We start from the raw sequence: 18,297 nt of genomic DNA, 5'->3' as shown, positions 1-18,297 counted from the left end.
TTCACCACACACTATACTGATGCTATTCCAACTGAGCTTAAGCCACTTATACACCACACACCATACTGATGTTATTCAAACTGAGCTTAAGCCCCTTATTCACTACACACCATACTGATGCTATTCAATCTGAGCTTAAGCCCCTCATTCACTACACACCATACCGATGCTATTCAAACTGAGTTTAAGCCCCTTATACACCACACACTATACTGATGCTATTCCAACTGAGCTCAAGCCCCTTATACACCACACACCATACTGATGCTATCCAAACTAAGCTTAAGCCCCTCATTCACTACACACCATACTGATGCTATTCAAACTGCGTTTAAGCCCCTTATTCACCACACACCATACTGATGCTATCCAAACTGAGCTTAAGCCCCTTATTCACCACACACTATACTGATGCTATTCAAACTGAGCTTAAGCCCCTTATTCACTACACACCATACTGATGCTATTCAAACTGAGCTTAAGCCCCTTATTCACACCACACACTATACTGATGCTATTCAAACTGAGTTTAAGCCCCTTATTCACTACACACCATACTGCTGCTATTCAAACTGAGCTTAAGCCCCTTATTCACTACACACCATACTGGTGCTATTCAAACTGAGTTTAAGCCCCTTATACACCACACACTATACTGATGCTATCAAAACTAAGCTTAAGCCCCTTATTCACCACACACCATACTGGTGCTATTCAAACTGAGTTTAAGCCCCTTATTCACCACACACCATACTGATGCTATTCAAACTGAGCTTAAGCCCCTTATTCACCACACACCATACTGATGCTATTCCAACTGAGCTTAAGCCCCTTATTCACCACACACCATACTGGTGCTATTCAAACTAAGCTTAAGCCCCTTATTCACCACACACCATACTGATGCTATTCAAACTGAGCTTAAGCCCCTTATTCACCACACACCATACTGATGCTATTCCAACTGAGCTTAAGCCCCTTATTCACCACACACCATACTCTGGTGCTATCCAAACTGAGCTTAAGCCCCTTATTCACCACACACTATACTGATGCTATTCCAACTGAGCTTAAGCCCCTTATACACTACACACTATACTGATGCTATTCAATCTGAGCTTAAGCCCCTTATACACTACACACTATACTGATGCTATTCAATCTGAGCTTAAGCCCCTTATTCACTACACACTATACTGATGCTATTCAAACTGAGCTTAAGCCCCTCATTCACTACTCACCAAACTGATGCTATTCAAACTGAGCTTAAGCCCCTTATTCACCACACACCATACTGGTGCTATTCAATCTGAGCTTAAGCCCCTTATACACTACACACCATACTGATGCTATTCCAACAGAGCTTAAGCCCCTTATTCACTACACACCATACTGATGCTATTCCAAGTGAGCTTAAGCCCCTTATTCACTACACACCATACTGATGCTATTCCAACTGAGCTTAAGCCCCTTATACACCACACACTATACTGATGCTATTAAAACTGAGCTTACTTATTCACTACACACCATACTGATGCTATCCAAACTGAGCTTAAGCCCCTTATTCACCACACACTATACTGATGCTATTTAAACTGAGCTTAAGCCCCTTATTCACCACACACCATACTGGTGCTATTCAAACTAAGCTTAAGCCCCTTATTCACCACACACCATACTGATGCTATTCAAACTGAGCTTAAGCCCCTTATTCACCACACACCATACTGATGCTATTCCAACTGAGCTTAAGCCCCTTATTCACCACACACCATACTGATGCTATTCAAACTGAGCTTAAGCCCCTTATTCACCACACACCATACTGATGCTATTCCAACTGAGCTTAAGCCCCTTATTCACCACACACCATACTGGTGCTATTCAAACTAAGCTTAAGCCCCTTATTCACCACACACCATACTGATGCTATTCAAACTGAGCTTAAGCCCCTTATTCACCACACACCATACTGATGCTATCCAAACTGAGCTTAAGCCCCTTATTCACCACACACTATACTGATACTATTCCAACTGAGCTTAAGCCCCTTATACACTACACACTATACTGATGCTATTCAATCTGAACTTAAGCCCCTTATACACTACACACTATACTGATGCTATTCAATCTGAGCTTAAGCCCCTTATTCACTACACACTATACTGATGCTATTCAAACTGAGCTTAAGCCCCTCATTCACTACTCACCAAACTGATGCTATTCAAACTGAGCTTAAGCCCCTTATTCACCACACACCATACTGGTGCTATTCAATCTGAGCTTAAGCCCCTTATACACTACACACCATACTGATGCTATTCCAACAGAGCTTAAGCCCCTTATTCACTACACACCATACTGATGCTATTCCAACTGAGCTTAAGCCCCTTATTCACTACACACCATACTGATGCTATTCCAACTGAGCTTAAGCCCCTTATACACCACACACTATACTGATGCTATTAAAACTGAGCTTACTTATTCACTACACACCATACTGATGCTATCCAAACAGAGCTTAAGGCCCTTATTCACCACACACTATACTGATGCTATTCCAACTGAGCTTAAGCCCCTTATTCACTACACACCATACTGATGCTATTCAAACTGAGCTTAAGCCCCTTATACACCACACACCATACTGATGCTATTCAAACTGAGCTTAAGCCCCTCATTCACTACTCACCATACTGATGCTATTCAAACTGAGCTTAAGCCCCTAATACACTACACACTATACTGATGCTATTCAACTGAGCTTAAGCCCCTTATTCACACCACACACTATACTGATGCTATTCCAACTGAGCTTAAGCCCCTTATTCACTACACACTATACTGATGCTATTCCAACTGAGCTTAAGCCCCTTATACACCACACACTATTACTGGTGCTTAATCAAACTGGGCTTATTCACTACACACTATACTGATGCTATTCAAACTGAGCTTAAGCCCCTTATTCACCACACACCATACTGGTGCTATTCAATCTGAGCTTAAGCCCCTTATACACTACACACCATACTGATGCTATTCCAACAGAGCTTAAGCCCCTTATTCACTACACACCATACTGATGCTATTCCAACTGAGCTTAAGCCCCTTATTCACTACACACCATACTGATGCTATTCCAACTGAGCTTAAGCCCCTTATACACCACACACTATACTGATGCTATTAAAACTGAGCTTACTTATTCACTACACACCATACTGATGCTATCCAAACAGAGCTTAAGGCCCTTATTCACCACACACTATACTGATGCTATTCCAACTGAGCTTAAGCCCCTTATTCACTACACACCATACTGATGCTATTCAAACTGAGCTTAAGCCCCTTATACACCACACACCATACTGATGCTATTCAAACTGAGCTTAAGCCCCTCATTCACTACTCACCATACTGATGCTATTCAAACTGAGCTTAAGCCCCTAATACACTACACACTATACTGATGCTATTCAACTGAGCTTAAGCCCCTTATTCACACCACACACTATACTGATGCTATTCCAACTGAGCTTAAGCCCCTTATTCACTACACACTATACTGATGCTATTCCAACTGAGCTTAAGCCCCTTATACACCACACACTATTACTGGTGCTTAATCAAACTGGGCTTATTCACTACACACTATACTGATGCTATTCAAACTGAGCTTAAGTCCCTTATTCACTACACGCCATACTGATGCTATTCAAACTGAGCTTAAGCCCCTTATTCACTACACACCATACTGATGCTATTCAAACTGAGCTTAAGCCCCTTATTTACTACACACCATACTGATGCTATCCAAACTGAGCTTAAGGCCTTTATTCACTACACACCATACTGATGCTATTCAAACTGAGTTTAAGCCCCTTATACACCACACACTATACTGATGCTATGCAAATGTTAATGACACTGAATTAAGCCCCTGTAAACTATAAACTAGACCAACACTAACTCATCTGAGCTATGCCTCACCAGAACCTAGTGTTTAGAATTAAGCCCCTATCCACTGTTCATCATCAGACTAATAATAATCAAAACAAGTTAAGCTCTTATCCACTGTTTATACGATCAGCTCTAATAAAAATGAGCTAAGCCCCTCAGCACTGTATAAAGGCCAATGCTAAGCAAACTGAGCTGACTCCCTCATTCACTGTACAGAATTGAAATGCACAACACACCAGATACTGATGTCCAACACACACCAGATTCTGGTGCTTATCAAACTGAACCAGCCCATATCAACTGTACATAAGACTGAGCCAAGCACCTTTTCCATCAAATTGGACTTAAGCCAGTTATCATCAGACTGATGCCTCCAGTTATATCATCAAACTGAGCTAAGCCCCTTGTACACAAGACAATCCTAATTCAACTGAGCTAAGCCCCTTGTACACAAGACAATCCTAATTCAACTGAGCTTAGCCCCTTGTACACAAGACAATCCTAATCCAACTGAGCTAAGCCCCTTGTACACAAGACAATCCTAATTCAACTGAGCTAAGCCCCTTGTACACAAGACAATCCTAATTCAACTGAGCTTAGCCCCTAGCCAACACACAAGGGGCCAATGCTAATCAAACTGAGCTGAGCCCCTTGTACACAAGACAATCCTAATTCAACTGAGCTTAGCCCCTTGTACACAAGACAATCCTAATTCAACTGAGCTTAGCCCCTAGCCACACACAAGGGGCCAATGCTAATCAAACTGAGCTACAAGTGCACTTTACGTCAAATTGAACTCAGCCAGTTATCCATCACACACCAGACAAATGCTAATCAAACTGAGCTAGTATATGGGAACAATAATAATCAAACTGACTAGGTCCCTTATCAACCACACACCAGACTGATGCTAACATACTGAACTAAACCCCCTATTGTACACAAGACTGAGCTAAGCACCTTTTCCACTGTAAACCAGACCAATCCTAATTTAACTGTCCATGGCCCCTTATCCAATAATAATCAAAATGGAATTATGCACCGCACACCAGACTAATGCTAAGCAAACTCAGCTGAGCGCCTAATCCATTGTACATAAGACCAATGCTATTCAAACTGGGCTAATCCATATATTCACTGTACATAAGACCAATGCTATTCAAACTGAGTTGAGCCTCTTATCCACCACACACCAGGCAGGGCAGTAGAAGTGATTATTTAACCTGAAATGGAAAAAAATAATAAAAGTAACAGTTATTGATTAAGTGCCTTTTTGTAGAGGTTATATGCAGTAAAAAAGAACATGCAAAACAACAGACAGGTGATACAACTATTGCAGGTAGACTGGGCAATTCCACATGAGATATGCAATATCAAGATTTTTTCAAATTACATTGAGCCTTCCAAACCATTGAGCCTTATGAAAATGATAAAATATTGAGAATTTGGGTTCACGCCCATTTCACAGGGCTCACTGAAAAAGGGGCTTGTGCCTTGGATTGAAAAAAAATCCAGATTTCTCACTTGTTTCCGCATAAGGACACATTATTGTGGACATTACTTAATGTCCACAACGTTGACATATTTAAGTTTAATTTAGGAAAAAAGCTTCACATAAATGTGAAGAATCATTAAAATTCATCTTTTAGATACATGCATCTTTTATGTAAAAAATAAAAATTGAGAATATCTATCCTACTTATATCATATTTTTTTTTTCAAAAAGAAAGGTTGATTTTTATGTTATCTCTGCAATACTTCTATTTCAATGAATAAAAAAAACTGGATGTCATTTTTTTGGGGAAAGCTACAGTACGACTTTTGCAGTGAATGGTATGAGAAGCAATTTAAAGTAGAATTAGAAACAAATCTCAATTTTTGTCTTTGGATGTGATGCACAACAATCATGAACAAAAAGAATGTAAACATCATGGAAATCGTCATTCTCCATACACAGAGCTTCTGGAATTACGCAAAAAAAAACCCTCAAAATTACGTGGGATTCTTTACTAAATTATGCGCTAAATTACACGGAATATCAACTGTTACGCCCAAACTACATTTTGTACCGAAGGAAAGCACGAAATAACTTGAAAAGGTGATTTTTTTGTGTGAAAATAGGCAAGTTTTCATTGGCTCCTAGCTACCAGCCTATAAAAAAAGGTATTTTATTATTAGTCCTAGGCCTTCGCAGTTTAGCAAAGAGCACCTAGTCATTTTATTTTTTTTCGAAATTCCGTTCGAAACATCGCACTCTTACGAAGAATATCTCTCTTTTTTTACGAGAAATAGAGATAAGAACCCATCAGCTGTGCAATTAAATGTTTTGTCTTTCAAAATTTATCCAAATTATGTGGGATTACGTGGAAATTCGTGGATTACGCGGAAAAAGCCAAATTACGCATTTCCGCACAAGCGCGTAATTCCAGAAGCCCTGCATACATGAGACGTAAGACCAAAAACAATGAGCTTGTCACAAGTTTGAAGAACAAGAGGCTAAAAGTAAACATAAAGGAGAAACTTTTACATTTGGAAGGCCAGCTTAAAGTCACTTTGTTCCCTATAAAAATGTGCACTCTATAAACAAATGGAGGGTTCAACTTTGAAATAAATATGAGTGTTTGCATAACTTGTATAAAATATTTGGATGTTTTGGATTGGACAAAAATCCACATTTATGCTGTTTTAAGTATGAGCAGAGCTTGATGTGCCCTAAAATTGGATTGGGATGACTTATAACTTCTGGTTTAGGGCTGGATTTCAATATAAATTGTTGCTGATTTGCTGCAATGATAATGCTATGGAGAACATTTCTCATTTGTTATTTGAGAGAAGTAGGTACTATACCCATTATAGACCACAAAAATTGATGGCAAGGAAATTCAATAGAAAACGATCACAAGATAGAAGTGTTTTACTGACCATATTATCGAAAGCTCTTACCTAATATCAGACTTCTTTGTGAGAGTAATACAAAAAAAAAATGCAAGTATTTTAACTGTAACTAAAATACCACAGACAATAATTGTTGACGAATTTAGTTTTTAAAAGTCATGTTTGTAAATGTGTGACGGCTCAAATTTATGTTGTATAATTCAGCAAATGTTAGACTGTCTGATAATACAGTAGGTTGCAAGAGTAAGGTACTGTCCAAACAAATCAGGAATACAGAAAGAGAGGCCAAATAGCATCCTGAGACATCAACAACAAAATGGAAGGTTTTTAAACTCGCCATGAGGTGCATGAGTAAAGATTATTTCTTGTTTTGGGAATTATAGCCAAATTCGTTGTTGTGCGACCTCCAAAAATCCAAAACCCCTTTCTTTGTTTGATAATGGTGCGTAGTCAATCAAACCAAACAATCAAAACCAGCTGTAATAAACACCAAGTCTTGTAAAAAGCTTTGAAAAACATTGTTCTCTAAATGTCAGTTCTTCAACTTGATGAGTCAGTTTTCAGCTTGTTTTCCTATGAAGTGAGATTTTTATGATTTTTTTTGCAACTGTCCAATAATAGGTACCGTCTGAAAATAGGTATGAGTACCTTAAAGGTTCTGTAACACCCTATATCAAACAAATTTCATTATCCTCTTTAACAAATATTCTGGCATAGAATACAAATATTGTGGTCAATTTGTTTAAAAGCCATGTAAATGTTTATTCATATTAACATTATATACAGTCATAAAAACACTAACAGCTTTCTTAACTTGAACTGATTTAATATTAGCTTATCTATTTGATAACCCATTAAGCATTGTGGGTTATGAGACATGGGCTCCTTAGCAGTGTGGTATGCCAGTTCAGGAAGAAAGGAAGTAATATAATGGTTCATTGTCCTTGTGAAAATGCCAAAAAGTCATGAAGATATTCAGCAGAAATCGCAAGCTGTGCACCAACTATCAGTGTAATGGTGAACGGCTAAGACGGAAAGATGCCGAGAAATGGCAATTTCTAGTGAGAATTCGCCCCAATTCAGAAGAAAATCTGTGCAGTTATGGCTTCTCTTTTAATAAAACTGTACCTGTATCTCCAGGAAACAGTGTGAACAGGAAACCATTTAACCATTTCATAATCCCATGACAATTAAAGACTTATTAAAGATGAAATTAAATTTTAACAAAGAAGCAGTAAGCTGTTCCTCTGTGCTGTTCATTGATGAGTGTCCACAGATAAGTCTTGTTGTTTTCTCTTGAATTTGTAGAGTTATCATAGATAAATATACACATTTTTTTGTCAAACAGTTCCTGTGACTTGATTACGGAGGTTCGCAATAATGCACAGTTATTGATTAAATCGACCAAATCATGATAGCTACACAGAGGAAATCTTGCATGTGATTCACCCTGAGCTTACATAATATTCTATCTAATCCTTGCAATACTTTGAAGCTTTGAAAACTGTTTGGTAAACTGGCAAAACCGAAAGTGTACGACGTTCTGCTACCAAGCTGCCATTTTGAACTATTGGTTTACTGCGAATGAAATGCCAGAGTGGCCTGGAGTCGAATGTTTTGATGGCCAATGTTAATCCATTTTTTCCCTCCTTCCCAAACTGGCATTCTCCCCACTGCTTAGAGCTTAGCTGCTTAGTGTATCCAACCGGAAGTAATATTGCAAAAGTGAAAAGGTAAACTTTTAGGCCAAAATGGACAAAAATACCACAATATTCATATTGGTTGCCAGATTTGCTAAAGATGACCCCCGAGGTGTTAACAGGAACTAATGAACTAGGTGTTCACATAGTCATGTTTGGGCTGAAGAAAACAAATGTGCCATATGACTGTCAATTAGTTTAACTAAGACAAAATGAAGATGCAGTAAACAAAGCATAAATATTGAGAATAAAACCTAAAATCGTCAGAAATGTGTAATGAAAGCCCGTTTAGATTTGAAAGGCAATTAAAAAAAACACGGTTCAAATTTTAATTTGGATTTTTCGCGCTTATTTTAAAAGGTGTCATTAAGTACTCATAAGTATTGCGCGCATGTACAAACAACAAACTTCAAAAATTTATAGCCTGCGTAGCGGCTCTAAAAAAAATTATCGCTTCAAAACCTATCCAAATATCGCTTATTTTCCGTTTTGTTTCAAGAAAGGTTGATGAGTAGGTTATGTTATATATAGAGCCACTTTATTTTATGCTTGTCTTTACGGAGCTACGCACTCACTGAAGAAATGAATAAATTTTGTTCGACTCGAGCGAGGGCCGAGTACGGGAGAATACAAGGTTGAGGATTAGTTAATAAAACAAATCACGATTATCATTATCATTTAAACTTACCTTCCGGATGTGCTCCAAAATCTTTATACAACGTATTTAGAAGGTAAAAATCGATGTTTAACTTCGGATGGTGGATGATTTTCGATGATAAAGGATCGTGCAACCACGGCTCGTCTCGAAAACAGTTCTCCAACTCAAACTGTCTTTAGATAAACTGTTGCCAAGGTAACACTACAAATGATATATACCACAGGAGTCCCGTCGAATGAGCGTGCATTATTCCTTCTGTATCTCAATGATGTATTTATCGTTTCTTTTATTAATACTTATTTACTTTAACAAAAATTTGAAAGACCTGTCAACTAATCTTCAGGTTATATAATAAAGAGGTATCTCAGAAATTATGAAAAAATATAAAACGTAGAAATCGAGGATCAATGTTTTTACAGCCTAATAGTGACTGGGTGTTTCCGAAACTTTAAATTAAAGTCCGTATAACCACCTTTCACTAGCAGAAAGAAACAATGATAAGCTTTCAAATTATGAAAAGGAAATTGAATTTGATTTAGATTTAGGTTTCCTACAGAACTTTGAAAATTGATGGTCATTTTCTTGGCCGCACAAAACGGGGATTGAATCTTAGGGTACTATCGTTTTCTGTTTTGGCAAAGAAGTCTAAACAACGCTTTTAAATAATATCGATCAACCACTCCTTTGTTATTGTTCAATACAGTGGTTTATTTGCAAAAAAAAACTTCAACATAACAATCCACGAATGAAGTCTGATACGTTATTGACGATATTTGATTGAAAATATTTTGGTTACTCGCTTGAGCTAGCTGATGGAAACGGATGTTTTGTGTGATTCGGCATTAAGTAGGAGTATAAAATGGTGGCGTGATTAGCCTTCTTTAAGCTCGTAAAAATTCTGAGACGGCAATCACAAAATAATAACTCGATTTTGCATTGCTACCTACACTAAAAAAAATGCATTGCTACCTACACACTACCCAAAGGAAAACGGAAGACATGTGAAAGGAATCATCACAGGTAGCTCGAGCTCTTTATTTATCTCTATTGAGTAAACATAAACATGAAAAAGAAACAAAAGACTTATCGAAGAGGAAAGTGTTGTTTAGGGCGTTAGCCCTTATTGACAGCAAAATAGACCATCCCCATTCACAGTAGGGATTGTTAAAAATAACTCCGTTTGCATAGATTACACCATGTAAGAGTGCATCATATATGTTTTCGCAAAAGTATTTGCATTTGTATTTGTGTGTGTGGTAATCCCCGTAGCTTAGATAACGCATTTGGTGCGGACCTACAGTTGTACAAGATTATCCGTGTGCGTGTTACTCTCCATAGCTTAGATAACGTGTCTGGTGTTGTCCTCATAACTACGGTTGTACAAGATTATCCGTGTGTGTGGTACTCTCCGTAGCTTAGATAACGTATCTGGTGTGGTCCTCATAACTACGGTTGTACAAGATTATGGGTGTGTGGTACTCTCCGTAGCTTAGATAACGTGTCTGGTGCGGTCCTCGTAACTACGGTTGTACCAGATTATCCGTGTGCGTGTTACTCTCCATATCTTAGATAACGTGTCTGGTCTTGTCCTCATAACTACGGTTGTACAAAATTATCCGTGTGTGTGTGTGGTACTCTCCGTAGCTTAGATAACGTATCTGGTGTGGTCCTCATAACTACGGTTGTACAAGATTATCCGTGTGTGGTACTCTCCATAGCTTAGATAACGTGTCTGTTGCGGTCCTCATCAATAAGGTTGTACAAGATTATGCGTGTGTGGTACTCTCTGTAGCTTAGATAACGTGTGTGGTGTGGTCCTCATAACTACGGTTGTACAAGATTATCCGTGTGTGGTACTCTCCGTAGCTTAGGATAACGTGTCAGTTGCGCTCCTCATAACTACAGTTGTACAAAATTATCCGTGTGTGGTAAACTCAGAAAATCACCTAGTAAGCCCGCCCCGATAAGCTCTCCAATTCCTGTTATCTTCGTACCGAAAACAAAATCCTGCTAACTGACAGGAGCACAAGAGCTCCCGTAAATGTACCGGGAATCGCAACTTATGCGAAAAATGGTACCAAAAAATCGATGTTTTTTTCTAATATTTATAACTGAATTCATAGATCAATAACTCATCTTCAGTTTGCTAAGTTTAGATAATCAATTTGTTGCTTTTTTGTTATCAAATCTCGCAATTTTCAAGTCGTGTCGAGTTGTAGTAAATTTTCATCAGAGAGGAATAAAAACCTTTCAATGCTTTTACAGAACCCGGTAAGAAGAGGACCAATCACGGCTAACATCATTTTATGCGATCACTTATCGGCCAATCAGGTTTCACCTCGATTTGACATGTTGCTGTCACCGTGCGCCTAAAAGATTGTAAACAACTTTACGAAGTTATTGGAAGTTTTGCTACAACATGAGGATTTATTACTTGTTTTTTAGTCTTTTTTTAAAAAAGTGCCTACGCTTAACGCGATGTTTGGTGTCTCAGCTGTCTAAAAACATCGAGAAATCTGGGATTTCTCATTAAAACTCATTCATTATTCAGCCAATCTATTCATAAACTTTGAAAATTATATATAATTACCTTATCGGGAGCCGGTAAACAACCAGCGTTAAGAAACGCATTTTTGCACCCGAAAAAGTATCCCGAAAACTCCCCCGGTAACCTAACGGGTCCGGTAATTACCGGTCCTTTTCAGAAACGACCCCCCTTATGTGGTCCCCATAACTACGGTTGTACAAGATTATCCGTGTGCGTGGTACTCTCCGTAGCTTAGATAACGTGTGTGGTGCGGTCCTCGTAACAACGGTTGTACAAGATTATCCGTGTGTGTGGTACTCTCCGTAGCTTAGATAACGTGTGTGGTGCGGTCCTCGTAACTACGGTTGTACAAGATTATGTGTGTGTGTGGTACTCTCCGTAGCTTAGATAACGTGTGTGGTGCGGTCCTCCTAACTACGGTTGTACAAGATTTTAGATAACGTGTGTGGTGCGGTCCTCCTAACTACGGTTGTACAAGATTATGTGTGTGTGTGGTACTCTCCGTAGCTTAGATAACGTGTCTGCGGTCCTCGTAACTACGGTTGTACAAGATTATCCGTGTGTGTGGTACTCTCCGTAGCTTAGATAACGTGTGTGGTGCGGTCCTCATAACTACGGCTGTGCAAGATTATTCGTGTGTGTGGTACTCTCCGTAGCTTAGATAATGTGTCTGGTGCGGTCCTCATAACTAAAGTTGTACAAGATTTTCCGTGTGTGGTACTCTCGATAGCTTAGATAACGTGTCTGCGGTCCTCATAAATACGGTTGTACAAGATTATCCGTGTGTATGGTACTCTCCGTAGCTGAGATAACGTGTCTGGTGCGGTCCTCGTAACTACGGTTGTACAAGATTATGTGTGTGTGGTAGTCTCCGTAGCTTAGGATAACGTGTCAGTTGCGGTCCTTATTACTACAGTTGTACAAAATTATCGGTGTGTGGTAAACTCAGAAAATCACCTAGTAAGCCCGCCCCGATAAGCTCTCCAATTCCTGTTATCTTCGTACCGAAAACAAAATCCTGCTAACTGACAGGAGCACAAGAGCTCCCGTAAATGTACCGGGAATCGCATCTTATGCGAAAAATGGTACCAAAAAATCGATGTTTTTTCCTAATATTTAAAGCTGAATTCATAGATCAATTACTCATCTTCAGTTTGCTAAGTTTAGATAATCAATTTGTTGCTTTTTTTGCTATCAAATCTCGCCATTTTCAAGTCGTGTCGAGTTGTAGTAAATTTTCATCAGAGAGGAATAGAAACCCTTCCAATGCTTTTACAGAACAAGGTAAGAAGAGGACCAATCACGGCTAACACCATTTTATGCGATCACTTATCGGCCAATCAGGTTTCACCTCGATTTGACATGTAGCTGTCACCGTGCGCCTAAAAGATTGTAAACAACTTTGCGAAGTTATTGGAAGTTTTGCTACAACATGAGGGTTTATTACTTGTTTTTTAGTCTTTTTTTTTTTTAAAGTGCCTACGCTTAACGCGATTTTTGGTGTCTCAGCTGTCTAAAAACATCGAGAAATCTAGGATTTCTTATTAAAACTCATTCATTATTCAGCCAATCTATTCATAAACTTTGAAAATTATATATAATTACCTTATCGGGAGCCGGTAAACAACCAGCGTTAAGAAACGCATTTTTGCACCCGAAAAAGTATCCCGAAAACTCCCCCGGTAACCTAACGGGTCCGGTAATTACCGGTCCTTTTCAGAAACGACCCCCCTTATGTGGTCCCCATAACTACGGTTGTACAAGATTATCCGTGTGCGTGGTACTCTCCGTAGCTTAGATAACGTGTGTGGTGCGGTCCTCGTAACTACGGTTGTACAAGATTATCCGTGTGTGTGGTACTCTCCGTAGCTTAGATAATGTGTCTGGTGCGGTCCTCATAACTACAGTTGTACAAGATTTTCCGTGTGTGGTACTCTCGATAGCTTAGATAACGTGTCTGCGGTCCTCATAAATACGGTTGTACAAGATTATACGTGTGTATGGTACTCTCCGTAGCTGAGATAACGTGTCTGGTGCGGTCCTCGTAACTACGGTTGTACAAGATTATGTGTGTGTGGTAGTCTCCGTAGCTTAGGATAACGTGTCAGTTGCGGTCCTCATTACTACAGTTGTACAAAATTATCGGTGTGTGGTAAACTCAGAAAATCACCTAGTAAGCCCGCCCCGATAAGCTCTCCAATTCCTGTTATCTTCGGACCGAAAACAAAATCCTGCTAACTGACAGGAGCACAAGAGCTCCCGTAAATGTCCCGGGAATCGCATCTTTTATGCGAAAAATGGTACCAAAAAATCGATGTTTTTTCCTAATATTTAAAGCTGAATTCATAGATCAATTACTCATCTTCAGTTTGCTAAGTTTAGATAATCAATTTGTTGCTTTTTTTGCTATCAAATCTCGCCATTTTCAAGTCGTGTCGAGTTGTAGTAAATTTTCATCAGAGAGGAATAGAAACCCTTCCAATGCTTTTACAGAACAAGGTAAGAAGAGGACCAATCACGGCTAACACCATTTTATGCGATCACTTATCGGCCAATCAGGTTTCACCTCGATTTGACATGTAGCTGTCACCGTGCGCCTAAAAGATTGTAAACAACTTTGCGAAGTTATTGGAAGTTTTGCTACAACATGAGGGTTTATTACTTGTTTTTTAGTCTTTTTTTTTTAAAGTGCCTACGCTTAACGCGATTTTTGGTGTCTCAGCTGTCTAAAAACATCGAGAAATCTAGGATTTCTTATTAAAACTCATTCATTATTCAGCCAATCTATTCATAAACTTTGAAAATTATATATAATTACCTTATCGGGAGCCGGTAAACAACCAGCGTTAAGAAACGCATTTTTGCACCCGAAAAAGTATCCCGAAAACTCCCCCGGTAACCTAACGGGTCCGGTAATTACCGGTCCTTTTCAGAAACGACCCCCCTTATGTGGTCCCCATAACTACGGTTGTACAAGATTATCCGTGTGCGTGGTACTCTCCGTAGCTTAGATAACGTGTGTGGTGCGGTCCTCGTAACAACGGTTGTACAAGATTATCCGTGTGTGTGGTACTCTCCGTAGCTTAGATAACGTGTGTGGTGCGGTCCTCGTAACTACGGTTGTACAAGATTATGTGTGTGTGTGGTACTCTCCGTAGCTTAGATAACGTGTGTGGTGCGGTCCTCCTAACTACGGTTGTACAAGATTTTAGATAACGTGTGTGGTGCGGTCCTCCTAACTACGGTTGTACAAGATTATGTGTGTGTGTGGTACTCTCCGTAGCTTAGATAACGTGTCTGCGGTCCTCGTAACTACGGTTGTACAAGATTATCCGTGTGTGTGGTACTCTCCGTAGCTTAGATAACGTGTGTGGTGCGGTCCTCATAACTACGGCTGTGCAAGATTATTCGTGTGTGTGGTACTCTCCGTAGCTTAGATAATGTGTCTGATGCGGTCCTCATAACTACAGTTGTACAAAATTATCGGTGTGTGGTAAACTCAGAAAATCACCTAGTAAGCCCGCCCCGATAAGCTCTCCAATTCCTGTTATCTTCGGACCGAAAACAAAATCCTGCTAACTGACAGGAGCACAAGAGCTCCCGTAAATGTACCGGGAATCGCATCTTTTATGCGAAAAATGGTACCAAAAATCGATGTTTTTTCCTAATATTTAAAGCTGAATTCATAGATCAATTACTCATCTTCAGTTTGCTAAGTTTAGATAATCAATTTGTTGCTTTTTTTGCTATCAAATCTCGCCATTTTCAAGTCGTGTCGAGTTGTAGTAAATTTTCATCAGAGAGGAATAGAAACCCTTCCAATGCTTTTACAGAACAAGGTAAGAAAAGGACCAATCACGGCTAACACCATTTTATGCGATCACTTATCGGCCAATCAGGTTTCACCTCGATTTGACATGTAGCTGTCACCGTGCGCCTAAAAGATTGTAAACAACTTTGCGAAGTTATTGGAAGTTTTGCTACAACATGAGGGTTTATTACTTGTTTTTTAGTCTTTTTTTTTTTAAAGTGCCTACGCTTAACGCGATTTTTGGTGTCTCAGCTGTCTAAAAACATCGAGAAATCTAGGATTTCTTATTAAAACTCATTCATTATTCAGCCAATCTATTCATAAACTTTGAAAATTATATATAATTACCTTATCGGGAGCCGGTAAACAACCAGCGTTAAGAAACGCATTTTTGCACCCGAAAAAGTATCCCGAAAACTCCCCCGGTAACCTAACGGGTCCGGTAATTACCGGTCCTTTTCAGACACGACCCCCCTTATGTGGTCCCCATAACTACGGTTGTACCAGATTATCCGTGTGCGTGGTACTCTCCGTAGCTTAGATAACGTGTGTGGTGCGGTCCTCGTAACAACGGTTGTACAAGATTATCCGTGTGTGTGGTACTCTCCGTAGCTTAGATAATGCATTTGGTGCGGTCCCCATAACTACGGTTGTACAAGATTATCTGTGTGTGTGGTACTCTCCGTAGCTTAGATAACGTGTGTGGTGCGGTCCTCGTAACTACGGTTGTACAAGATTATCCGTGTGTGTGGTACTCTCCGTAGCTGAGATAACGTGTGTGGTGCGGTCCTCGTAACTACGGTTGTACAAGATTATGTGTGTGTGTGGTACTCTCCGTAGCTTAGATAACGTGTCTGATGCGGTCCTCATAACTACAGTTGTACAAGATTTTCCGTGTGTGGTACTCTCGATAGCTTAGATAACGTGTCTGCGGTCCTCATAAATACGGTTGTACAAGATTATACGTGTGTATGGTACTCTCCGTAGCTGAGATAACGTGTCTGGTGCGGTCCTCGTAACTACGGTTGTACAAGATTATGTGTGTGTGGTAGTCTCCGTAGCTTAGGATAACGTGTCAGTTGCGGTCCTCATTACTACAGTTGTACAAAATTATCGGTGTGTGGTAAACTCAGAAAATCACCTAGTAAGCCCGCCCCGATAAGCTCTCCAATTCCTGTTATCTTCGGACCGAAAACAAAATCCTGCTAACTGACAGGAGCACAAGAGCTCCCGTAAATGTACCGGGAATCGCATCTTTTATGCGAAAAATGGTACCAAAAATCGATGTTTTTTCCTAATATTTAAAGCTGAATTCATAGATCAATTACTCATCTTCAGTTTGCTAAGTTTAGATAATCAATTTGTTGCTTTTTTTGCTATCAAATCTCGCCATTTTCAAGTCGTGTCGAGTTGTAGTAAATTTTCATCAGAGAGGAATAGAAACCCTTCCAATGCTTTTACAGAACAAGGTAAGAAAAGGACCAATCACGGCTAACACCATTTTATGCGATCACTTATCGGCCAATCAGGTTTCACCTCGATTTGACATGTAGCTGTCACCGTGCGCCTAAAAGATTGTAAACAACTTTGCGAAGTTATTGGAAGTTTTGCTACAACATGAGGGTTTATTACTTGTTTTTTAGTCTTTTTTTTTTTAAAGTGCCTACGCTTAACGCGATTTTTGGTGTCTCAGCTGTCTAAAAACATCGAGAAATCTAGGATTTCTTATTAAAACTCATTCATTATTCAGCCAATCTATTCATAAACTTTGAAAATTATATATAATTACCTTATCGGGAGCCGGTAAACAACCAGCGTTAAGAAACGCATTTTTGCACCCGAAAAAGTATCCCGAAAACTCCCCCGGTAACCTAACGGGTCCGGTAATTACCGGTCCTTTTCAGACACGACCCCCCTTATGTGGTCCCCATAACTACGGTTGTACAAGATTATCCGTGTGCGTGGTACTCTCCGTAGCTTAGATAACGTGTGTGGTGCGGTCCTCGTAACAACGGTTGTACAAGATTATCCGTGTGTGTGGTACTCTCCGTAGCTTAGATAATGCATTTGGTGCGGTCCCCATAACTACGGTTGTACAAGATTATCTGTGTGTGTGGTACTCTCCGTAGCTTAGATAACGTGTGTGGTGCGGTCCTCGTAACTACGGTTGTACAAGATTATCCGTGTGTGTGGTACTCTCCGTAGCTTAGATAACGTGTGTGGTGCGGTCCTCGTAACTACGGTTGTACAAGATTATGTGTGTGTGTGGTACTCTCCGTAGCTTAGATAACGTGTCTGATGCGGTCCTCATAACTACAGTTGTACAAGATTTTCCGTGTGTGGTACTCTCGATAGCTTAGATAACGTGTCTGCGGTCCTCATAAATACGGTTGTACAAGATTATACGTGTGTATGGTACTCTCCGTAGCTGAGATAACGTGTCTGGTGCGGTCCTCGTAACTACGGTTGTACAAGATTATGTGTGTGTGGTAGTCTCCGTAGCTTAGGATAACGTGTCAGTTGCGGTCCTCATTACTACAGTTGTACAAAATTATCGGTGTGTGGTAAACTCAGAAAATCACCTAGTAAGCCCGCCCCGATAAGCTCTCCAATTCCTGTTATCTTCGGACCGAAAACAAAATCCTGCTAACTGACAGGAGCACAAGAGCTCCCGTAAATGTACCGGGAATCGCATCTTTTATGCGAAAAATGG

General features: G+C 39.7%; 1 protein-coding gene and 1 long non-coding RNA gene across 2 annotated transcripts in view; one reads left to right on the top strand and one right to left on the bottom strand.

Moving 5' to 3' along the window:
• LOC5520115 (pentraxin fusion protein-like) overlaps window positions 1–18,297 on the top strand; it is a 34,985-nt gene that overhangs the window by 5,380 nt on the left and 11,308 nt on the right. The gene's annotated exons all lie outside the window — the stretch shown is intronic.
• LOC125557442 lies at window positions 5,089–9,416 on the bottom strand. The gene is made up of 2 exons (XR_007305277.1): window positions 9,256–9,416; window positions 5,089–5,195 (listed from the first exon to the last, which is right to left on the bottom strand). It is a non-coding gene; the product is annotated as an uncharacterized LOC125557442 (long non-coding RNA).

This window comes from Nematostella vectensis, chromosome 12 (genome assembly GCF_932526225.1).
Source record: "Nematostella vectensis chromosome 12, jaNemVect1.1, whole genome shotgun sequence".
NCBI lineage: Eukaryota > Metazoa > Cnidaria > Anthozoa > Actiniaria > Edwardsiidae > Nematostella > Nematostella vectensis.
The sequence above is the reverse complement of the archived record's forward strand: the minus strand, read 5'-3'. Positions and strand labels throughout refer to the sequence as shown.